This window comes from Silene latifolia, chromosome X (assembly GCF_048544455.1).
Source record: "Silene latifolia isolate original U9 population chromosome X, ASM4854445v1, whole genome shotgun sequence".
NCBI classification, from domain to species: Eukaryota; Viridiplantae; Streptophyta; class Magnoliopsida; order Caryophyllales; family Caryophyllaceae; genus Silene; species Silene latifolia.
Genome location: NC_133537.1, coordinates 65,454,684 through 65,466,597, shown reverse-complemented (window position 1 = coordinate 65,466,597; position 11,914 = coordinate 65,454,684).

The following is an 11,914-nucleotide window of genomic DNA, read 5'->3' as shown; positions in this document are numbered from 1 at the left end:
TGTGATTTTTATGTGATAAAAATGGTATAAATGGAGGTTAAATGACTAAAAATGGTTAAACTTAGTTTCTGACCTTGAAATTTTTATATGACCTCACATGCATATTTTACTTATTTTATGTAAAATTTCGTATTAATTTGATTAATATTGCATGATTTATGATTTTTATGAGATAAAAATGGATTAAAAGGAGGTAAAATGGTTAAATATAGTTAAACTTCGAAATGGACCATGAGATTTTAGTATGTTGTCACATGCATGATTTACACACTGTACGTAAATTTTGAAATGAAATGGTTTCATTTAGCATGATTTATAAATTTTTATTCTAAAAATGGCATAAATAGTGACTATTTTAGCATAAATAGCTAAAACGAATTACATGGCATGAGAAAATTATTTTAGGTTGCATAAATATCCCACTTATCATATCTAAAGTTTTAAAATTGATTGGATTAATATTTGTATATTTTAGATGTTTTATTTGATAAAACTGATAAATTGCAACTATATTTTTCTCAAAATTAATTCGAAAATTTTAACCATAATTTTTGACATTATGAGTGTCATGGAATAATTCTATAATGTTCAAAAATTTAAAATTCAAATTTTGAAATTATTGTAATTTAATTTGGATTTATTTCATAAATGTTATGATTTTAAGGTCAAATATGAGCATAAAATTAAATCAAGTTGAATTATTGTCAAAAATTGAGTGATGACTAATTTTTGAGTCCTAGGAGTGTTAGGATAATTAACTTGAGCTTAAATTTGATTTAAGTATTGATTTATGATTTTAATAAGTTATTATCACGCATTTCCATAAAACCGGGTTATATAATCGATATAAGTTAAATAGGGCGATTTGGCACATAATTTGGCATGATAGACACATATTATAATGCTGCATCTTTCAATTGTTGAATGTCTTTTTATTTATATAATTTTGAATTATGTAATTTTATCTTAGTATGGCCTTAGTTTTAATCGATATTACCCGTTATGAAAGGGAATATTGATTCGGTTGTAATTTAATGTGATCTCGTATCACTTTTATTTTTACTAGTTTTTCATATTACAAATGTATAATAGGAATAACTTTGTATTTTTATTATTATTTGTAATTATGGAATTTCTTCAAGACGGTGCCATTCGGAAAGGCGTTCCGACAAAGACGGTGTTCTTGGGAGGCGTGCCACTTGAAGATTCAAGGGACCAAAGGAGTTGGTTTCCGAATATGTAATAGATTATTTGATTTTCTATTTTAGGAAGGCCATACTAGGAATTTATTATTATTGCTTTGCATTTATTTTAATATGTTACATGCATTGCCAAATCGCCATAACAACACATGCATTTCATATCGAGTCATCGACCGTGTCAATTATAATTATCATAGTTCACAGCTTTAGTTCACTTAAAACGTGATAGATAATGAATTGACAAGACCTCTCACTAAATAATAATTAAGAATTAGCCTTACCAAATAGTAGAAACCATGAGTCCTAATTTCATAAGGAAGTAGGCTCGGCTTACCGGGGTGCTAAACTTGTTACGTTGGGTAAGTGGGTAATAAAATGTTATTACATCGAAATTTGGATTGAGCTCAACGGAAGTATTCGTGACCGTAGTCGCATGTGTTCCGGGCTAAAGATAAATATTAAAGTAATTTTATCGACCGGGAGTTCTAGAAGTAGAATCGATTAAAGAGTTAATCCACCGAATTATATTGATAAGGGATGAATCGGCTCACCGTGCCCGAATTGATATGAATTTGGATCTCGGGATCATTTATAATAGTTGGGTAGAGGTCACTATTTAAATGTTAAAACTTGTTTAAAATGTTTACAAGTATTATTAAAACGATAGATGTTTATTATTTCCTTTATTTCCGTTTTTCTAGTTATTTATACGCAATGAATTCATCTAATACTCTTACAGCAATCACCATTAATTCATGGCTCCAATCATTCGATGAAAAGTGCTCCGAGTATGACAATGATACGATTAGAGAATTACGCTTTGGCATTGGTCAGGATGGAAATCTTTGCTACTTTACCACTTCCACACCTCCCACTCCAATATTTATGCCCGCCTCTTTGGTAAGAAAATCTTGTGAAGAAAATCTCACTAATCCTAAGGCATCCTTGTTTGAAGAAACAAAGAGAAATATTAAATTCAGTGGGAGTTCTAGCAAGAATGTTCTTGCAAACCGAAAGGAGTATTGGTATTATTAAAGGAAAGGCAAAGATGGGTAAGAAACCCAAACCTGATAATGAATTGGAAATGGATAGTGAGACTACCACAACCAAAACCAAGAAGGGTGCCCAATCTTACGAAGAATGTCATTATTATAATGTCATGGGCCATTGGAAGCGAAATTGCCCGAAGTATTTAGGAGATATCAAAGCTGGACTTGTCATTCCAGTTAGGGTTAAGGAGTGTGGAAGCACTTAGTAAGGGTAACATGGATCTCCAATTCGCAAATGGAACTAGAGTAGCCGCCATTTCAAAGGGAACCCTTGTGATTGTCTTAGCTAAGTGATTTTAAATTGCATCTACATAATGGTGATTATGTACCCATTTTGTCTAAAACATTATTTCCATTTCTATGTTAGACATGGAAGGATTTTTCTTTCGCCATAAAAAAACAATCGTTGTATTTTGTTTGAAAATTGACATGGCTGGGAGCCATGTAACTTCTCTTAATGATATTCATGTTTTAGACACTTCCAACTCAAGCATAGATATCTACATAATACGATCCAAAAGACTCAAACAAGTATTCCAGATGATTTATACATTTGGCTTTTTTCGATTAGGCCACATAAATGAGAAACGCATTAAAGGGCTAGTGTTGACAAGATTTATTGAACCATTTGATTTTCAATAATATGGAATATGCGAATCTTGTCTCCTCGCAAAATGATTCGTACTCCCTTTAGTGGTAAGGGGACACGAGCAAGTGATTTGTTGGGACTAATACATGCAGATGTATGTGTTCCAATGAGCATCACCGCAAGGGGAATTTATGACTACTTCGTCACTTTTACCAATGATTTAAGTAAACATGGGTATGTTTACTTAATCAAAAATAAAGTGAAGCATTTGAGAAATTTAAAGAATTGTTAAATGAGTAGAGAACCAATTGAACAAAGTACTAAAGCATTACGATCCGATCGTAGTGGCAAAGATCTAAGTAATAAATTTGATTTATTAAATGTGGATTATGACCTTGTGTCACTACCCATAAGATCAAACTAATATGAGTCGGTTTGAGTTATCGAACTCAATTTTGGGAATTTGCAATCCAAAACGGACACGTTATTAAAAACGAATGGTCAACCCAGGAGATACCTGAAATAGAGAGTCTACTTAACATATGACAAGGATCAGGCTCGCATATTACATGAATCAAACTGCCATGATAGAGCTGATCTTTTATGTGCTAACACGTCATCTAGACAAACTTTCAATTACTTCACCATATATGTTTGTAACTCACAAAGGTATCTCTTAAGAAGATATATGTATTTCTAAGAGATAGAGTGGGAGTAGATTAGATCGTCACAAACATGACTTATAGTTATTGTGTTACTTTTTGAAAGTAATGGAACTATAATCTATAAAGATAGAGTGGGAGTATAGCACACATGTCTTATTGTTAAAATGTTGCTTTTCGAAAGTAATGGTATTATGACCTTGTCCCAAATCGACCTTGTTAAAAACGAGTCATAGCATTACAAATCCAAAGATTGTTACTCAAGAGTAGATTTACTTTAAGGCGAGGGTCTCTTTAAAAGTAAAGAGAGCTCTAGAGTACCTAAGTACATAGATTGACATGAAGATGTTAATCAAGATAAATTATGTTAGGAATTGCCGCATTTCATTTTAATGAAGAATGACAAATGATATTAAAAATTCGCTTTTCTAAAATGGGAATTTAGAAAAGGAATGTGTATGGAACACAAAATCTTGGATAAAGATCTAAGAATCCTAACATATTATGCAAAGCTTTCTTAAGTGATCCTAGAATGGTCTTAAGCAAGCATCAAAGGATTATACTTTTCGTTCATGTGATGATTGAGAATGGTTTCATTCACATGATTGAAGAATCATGATTATACATGAAGTTAAGTGGGAGCGAGAATTATTTTCTCATGTCTTATATGTTGATAACATATTACTTATTGAGAATAATGTACCAATGCTCTCTTCTGTGAAAGAGTGATTGGGAGATAGGAAAAGGTGAGATGTATTCTAGAATTCTGAATCTATGTGAGAGAATATTGGCATAGAGTTGAGAGTCTTATGATGATAAGATCTTTCATATCTGTTTAACATCAACAAGGTTGAGTAGGTTATTCATGTTGATGAAAGTGGAATTGCTATGATGGAGTCATAGTCATTCACTAAACCTATTAAGTTGTCGATCACATGAAATCGTTTGCTAATGTTTCCGCCATTAGAACGATCATGTATGCCAACAGACGCACATGCCATGATGTGACGTATGCTTAGAGCATAATAAGTCAATAACAAGTTATTCCAATAATGGGCTTGTGAAAGCCTTAAAGAACATCTTTGAGATTCTTGAGAAGAATTAAGGATTCGTTCATATGTTTGGATGATAAACTACGTTGTGTGTTGAAGGGTTGCACAAACTTTAGTTTCCAAACCAATTAGGATTTGTTGAAATCCTAAGCTGATTTTATTGACTTAAGAGTAAGAGACTAGAAAAATGTTTTAGTTTCGTACATTGCAAATTCTACAAAAGGAATCTAAGTAAATTGTGATAAAGTGGTCAACGTAGGGAATGAGAGTAGATTCCTCTACCAAAGACTTTATCACAAGTTATGTGATAACAGTGGGAGCATCTTTCAAGTTAAAGAGCCCAAGTCTTGTAATAAGACTAGACATATACTTAGATAAATTCATGTTATTATAAATAACATTGAAAAGAAGGAAATAGCAATTAATAAAGTTGGAATATATGGATATATGGTATATCCACTTGCCAAGCTTTTATTGCATTTCAACTAGTGTAAAAGGTACACTAAAGATTATAAGATATGAAGTAGTAATAGTATAATGACTATTCATATATGATAATCGCATTTATCGTTTGAGTTTCTTTAAACTCACCCTTTACTTTGTTATATCCAAATGGGTTATAGAGACAAATTGAACCCCATTAAAGTGAACTGGATTGACATAGTATTCGCCCCTAGTTACTTAGAAGATGTGACGTCTCGAAGTGACTAGAGTGTGATGCGATTGATGGCAAGTTCAAGTGCCATAGAGTTATATGAGATGACTAGTCGATCACATAGGCAGACTGTATGGGACACTTTGTCGGGCAGTGACCACTTATAGAGTTCTGGTAATTCATAAAGCCTGGTCGTGGCAAGAGCTGCTATAGTATTCTTATGAGTCAATTCTTTTGACTAGAGACTATTCGCCCAAGTTGGCACAAATTTCTGATTGACTATGATTTATGCTCTACGACTGTCGTAACTGAGGTCAAATGAGTATATTTTGGGTTATGATGAATTGTGGCTAAACAAAGGGAATAGTGCGATATGAATTGTCTACCCCCCTTGTCAGGGTTATTTGAAATCTCAAGGCCACTCGAGGAGTAGTGAACTGAAAATGCGTGGCCACGCTCGGAAGCTATCTACGGTAGATAATTCCGGTCAGGCAGTTATTCTCCAGATCGAGGAAACCACTCAAGATATGATCAAATGCAAGTACGACCTACGAGACACCTTATATTGAGTGAGAGATTATAATAGGACAAGAGAATTGGTGACGCACACTTGTCTCAGACAAGTGGGAGATTGTTGGAGTATGTGTCCTCAACAATAGTGCGATCACATGTTTAAATCTCATATTAAGAATACGTAAGGGATGATTCATTTAAATAGTCAACTGATCAACATTAATCAGTAATGATCAGCTAACTAGAGTTAGACATTACTATCGTTTGACGGTAGTGATCAGTTGATTCCTTAAGGTCACATCTAAAGGACAATTCCCTTAATAGACAAATTGATTAATTGTATGACGATACAAGTTAATCAATTCTTTAAAATTGAACAATTCAATTGTGAGAGAGAATATTTGTATCTTATTGTAATTGGATTAAATAAGATTTATTTTAGTAATTGAAATATTTTATTACTAAAATTTATTATTGTTTGTGAAACAATTGAGATAAGAATGAATGGTTAATTATAATTACAATACGTTGTGAATTATAATTATATGACCCATTTTATTTATGTGATCAAGAATCACTAGTCAATTTATTATATGTAATTTAATTAATTTATATAATGATATTTATTTGATAAATAAGCATTAAATTAATTAATAACATGTAACATACTACATGTGACATATTGTGTGACAAGTGACAAATTGACAAAATAAAATGGTAGTCCATTTTATGTATATGGACCGAAATAATGAGGATGATGGGTGTTAGTGGGTGAATTATTTTATGAGATAAAATAAGTTAATGATGTCTAATCTACACATAGCCTTACAAGTCTATATTTTGATAAGGGCAAAAAGAAAAAGCAAGATGCTCTTTTGGCCATAAGCTACCCGGCCACTTCCTCCTCCATATGAGAATTTGTTCTCATTTTTACATTCATTCAATCATCTTACATGCACATTTTGCTTAACTCTCCCACTTCTCTCTAAAACAAGTTTTTAGAAAACAAGAAATTGTTCATCAATTTTAATCACAATATTAGATTACTATTGTAGTAATAGTGATAATATTAGAATCTATTTTAAGGGTACTACTATATTAATCTAGTTAATTAATATACTAGTTTAAGGGATTAGTCTTGGGTGCAATCAAAGGAGAATCTCTACATTGGGATTTTGGAGGATCATCCAACACATTATAGCTCAAGAACAAATAAGTAAGGTGACCTTATTCGTGCCCTTATTTTCGAGCCACTCAACAATGTAAGGGACATTGTTTTTCCTTATTAATCTTTTATTTTGTTATGCATGCACTAGATCTAAAGAACACATATTAAGAAGTTAATTAGTTCACTATTAGAAGAGTCTAATAATAGGTATATGAACCTAACATATATTATATAATCCTATAAGATATGGACCTCCATATTATAATAATATTCATAACACCATTTCATTTATGGGCGTCTCAATGAATTGTTTACCTTTCTATATTAGGAATATTTTTAAAAGATAATTTGATCATCCACATAATCTTTTGTCCAGTTGTCCCTCAATAACAATACCCACAAATGATCTCATAACTTCTCGTTAGTCCTTGTGCCAAATCAAAAATAAACAAATAACTAAAGCTTGGGAGAGACGGTCTCTCATTAAGTTATTGAGACACTCTTTCCGAGTCTTTCGTGACCCCTATATTATTGATCGTGATTTATAATAACTCTTTGACTTCGTACTTATTTAAATGATATTAGTATTTATCATTAATCATGATTTGTATATATGTAATTGCCCATAGTACCACTTATTCATTAAATTTAAATTCATTGAGAGTCGTCTCTTAGAGCATCCACAAAGGTGAGGTTTCCCATATTTTCTCTTTTCTTTTCTTATTTGTCCACCTCATTTTCCACTAACGTTTCCATTTATCCTCCCCATTTCATAACTATATCTCAACAATGGGGTTCCCCAATTCACACACAAAAATTTGGAAACCTTCCCAAAAGTAACACAAATTGCTTTAATTTTTTTTTGGGGGGACCTTCCCTAAAAACAGTGGAGACCCATTTTATGGGGAGGTTGGTGAAACAATGGGATTGCTCATTTGAGGAAAGAGAAGGCAAATGGGGAGGTGATTTCTCTCCTTTGCGGATGCTCTTAGGAGACTAGTCGGGATTGGATATGGCTTAGGAAAAATTAACAGGAATAATCCATACTATAGACCGTCTTCTCATATTAATCTCAACTTAAGAATAATCCACAATAAGCCCAACTTTACCTCCCCTTATTTCTGACTAAACTTGGCTAAATTGTTAGCTGTTATTTCCGGTCAAGTTTGACTTAGGGCCCACTTTTTTTAATTTATACAGTACATCTTTCTTCTCTCCAATCCTTTATTCTCCATTGTTTAACATTCAACCTCCCTACTATCAATCTCCCATAATCCTCCATTATTTTTTCCCTGGAATTTTCCATTTTGAAGGTAGATTTTCCATTATGAAGAGTCAAGTCAATTCAACGATAATCGACCAAATTTGCATAAAAACACATAATAGTTTTTTTAATTCAATTCAATGCTTAAGGGGATGAGCGATGACGAAGAAGATTCGGTATTTGGTAACATAAGAACACTGATTTTTTTTTGTTGGATCGAACTATTCATCTACTTTATAATCACATAGTTAATCATTTTGTTTGATTTCAAAGGTTATGGATTTATGGCAGCATCGTTCTTTCTAATAATCAAAATAATTAAAACTCAAGGAGACAGAAATTTGCTTACTAATTTAAATTTGCCTCATAAATGATTATGCATATCTCACTCATTGATTTGCAAAGAAATGAGTTTCAGTAGCTTGATTTTTGAAAGTATTGTCTAATGCTCAAGAATGGCGTGAATCAATGCTCAACAATGGTGTGAAAAATATCTGTTGTTCTGAATTTGCAGTAACAAAGAAAAATAAAGAACAGAAATAGAACCGATTTGCAGTGACGAGGTAAGAAGGCCTCTGCCTTGAAAACTAATTCGGCACGACCGTGGTGGCGATCAGCAGGCGCCGGTAGTTCCCCAAGGTTTGACACTGCAGCAACCAAACTTGCTCACTCAAGACTGGAAGCTTTAGAACGAGTATAAGAACGGTACCCAGAAACGTATTTAGAAGAGAGGAAACATTTGAGGGAAGAGAGTGAATGTATGTTTTTGAGTGTAGAACTGATGCTCTATTTATAGCAAATAAGAGCTGTTAGAGGAGCCAAAAACCGTGCCCCTAAAACGCAGCCACTAACCAGAATAAATGGGAGCATGACTCTCTCCCACTAACAGTCATTTGACTGACTGTTACACACATACAATGCACTTGGACAGTCCATATACACACAAGAGCAAAAAGGTAAAAGGGGGCCTTTGGCCCGCACCGCATGTGCTCTACCCAAACCCAAGCCCGAGCCCGAGCTCGAGCCGGGCCGGCGCGCGCGTGTGTGTTTGGACCCAAACCCACAAGCCCAAGTCTCTCAACAAAAGCCCCTTTGGTCCACTCAGTTAACCAACCAAGTGGAGGGACTAATATAAAGTGGTGATTGAATGTGTTTCCCACCGATGTGGGACAAACACAAAAAACCATTTGCTTTATATTGCCTTTTCAAGGCATCATTTCCAACAATCCCCCACTGATGGCGAAGAAAAGAACTAAAATAATTTCTGGGTAAGGGAAGGTTTGGATACTTAGGTATCAATATCTTTCGATTTGAATTGACACTTTAGTGAAATGAGGAAACAACTTACTTACAGCGAGAGAATATCTTGCGATTTGAATTCCTAGCTGAGCTTCGGTCGATACCCCCCCCCCCCCCCCAACACATATCATACCTTCAGATCTTGATCGTTCTGCGATTTCAAAGTACAACGCGCTCTTTAGAGCTATGCGTTTACCTCGGTACTAATAGATGTGTTCAGAAGACTTCTCATAGTCTAATGATCGTTACACCTACGTAGGTGACTCAAGTGCTTCTCAATAGCACTTCTGACATGAGTCATTAAGAATCTAAGTCCAACCTGGTGTATGATCCATCAAGTGCATCTCAAAAGCACCATCATAAAGGCTATGAATCATACAACGCTATAGGAATAGAAGCTTTAGACCTAGTCAAGTCTCACTCTTGACCTAAGGACTTAAGCCCCATTCCCCTCGACGTATCAACGACTAGTCTCCTAGTCAGCCCTTTAGTAAAGGGATCAGCAAGATTGTTTTCGGACTTCACATAGTCCAAAGCAATCACTCCATTGTCTTGGAGTTGTCTAACTGCAGCGTGCCTTATTCGAATGTGTCTCTTTTTTGAATTGTAGACACTATTCTTTGCAACACCAATAGCAGCCTGCGAGTCACAGTACAGGGAGACTGGTGTTAGCCGTCCGCCCCATACTGGTATATCAGCTAAAAGGTTTCTCAACTATTCAGCCTCTTGTCCTGCCAACTTAAGAGCTATGAACTCAGATTCCATGGTAGAGCGTGCGATACAAGTCTGTTTAGAGGACTTCCACGATATAGCACCTCCACCCATGGTAAAGACATAACCACTAGTAGAACAGATCTCATCGTTACCTGCAACCCAGTTCGCATCACAATATCCCTTTAACACAACAGGAAATTTACCATAATGCAAACATAAGTCAATTGTTCCTTTTAGGTATTTTAGTAAACGACGAAGAGCATTCCAGTGTTCATTACTAGGGTTATGTGTATAATGACTCAGTCTACTAACTACATAAGCAATATCTGGTCGAGTACAGTTCATTAAGAACATCACACTACCTAGGATTTTAGTATACTCTTCTTGGGAAACACTCTTGCCCAAGTTTTTACACAATAGTACACTAGGATCATAGGGTGTTCTAGCAGGCACATCATCAAAGCAGTTAAACTTTCTCAACACTTTTCAACATAATGAGATTGACTTAGACAGATACCATTGGGGTTTCGGATGACCTTAACTCCTAGGATAACATCAGCTTCTCCTAAGTCCTTCATCTCAAATTGTGATGACAAAAATTCTTTGGTTCTAATTATCACCTCCAAATTATTACCAAGTATTAACATGTCATCAACATATAGGCATATAATTACACAATCAGATCCCATCATTTTTGAATACACACATGAATCAGAATTGTTAACCACATAGCCATTACTTATCAAAATGTTGTTAAATTTCTCATACCACTGTTTAGGTGCTTGTTTCAGTCCATAAAGTGACTTGTTCAGTTTACACACTTTACTCTCTTGACCCTCAATCACGAAACCTTCAGGTTGAGACATATAGATCTCTTCCCTTAGTTCATCATTCAAAAAAGCAGTTTTAACATCCATCTGATGTATAACAAGGTTATGAATAGCAGCTAAGGCGACAAGAGTCCTAATAGTCGAAATTTTGGTCACAGGAGAGTAAGTATCAAAATAATCAATACCCTTCTTTTGTGTAAAGTCTCTAACTACAAGTCTAGCTTTGAACCTCTGTATTGTACCGTCAGGTCTCATTTTCTTTTTAAAGATCCATTTACTTGTAATGGGTTTACTACCTTTAGGTAAATCAGTCAGCTCCCAAGTCTGATTTGACACAATAGAGTCAAGTTCACTTTTAATAGCATCTTTTCAAAAATTAGCATCAATGGATTTCATTGCCTCACTATAGGTTTTTGGGTCATCTTCTATTAAAAAGGCTGAAACAAACTCATCACTAGCACAAACAGTGTATCCTAGTTCAGACAACATAGTTGTATCATAATCATCACCAAAGTTCTTTGGGCATCTAGGTCTTTTACTTCTAGGTTCAACATAAACATCAGTATAAGTGCTAGCACTAGCATGTGAAGACAAATCAGGAGATGCAACAGATAAACTAGGAGATGGTACAACAGTTTTCTGAAAAGGAAAAACATGCTCAAAAAATACAGCATCTCTAGCCTCATATATAAAACGGTCACTCAAAGACATAAATCTATAAGCAGAGCTATTTAGAGCATAACCTATAAACACACAATCATAGGTCTTAGGTCCAACGGTAGGTCTCCTAAAATCAGGTAAACCCACTTTAGCCAAACACCCCCATACCCTAAGGAAGCTAAGGTTAGGAGGATAGCCCTTCCAAATCTCGTAGGGTGTCTTGTCAATTTTCTTATGAGGTACACGGTTAAGAATGT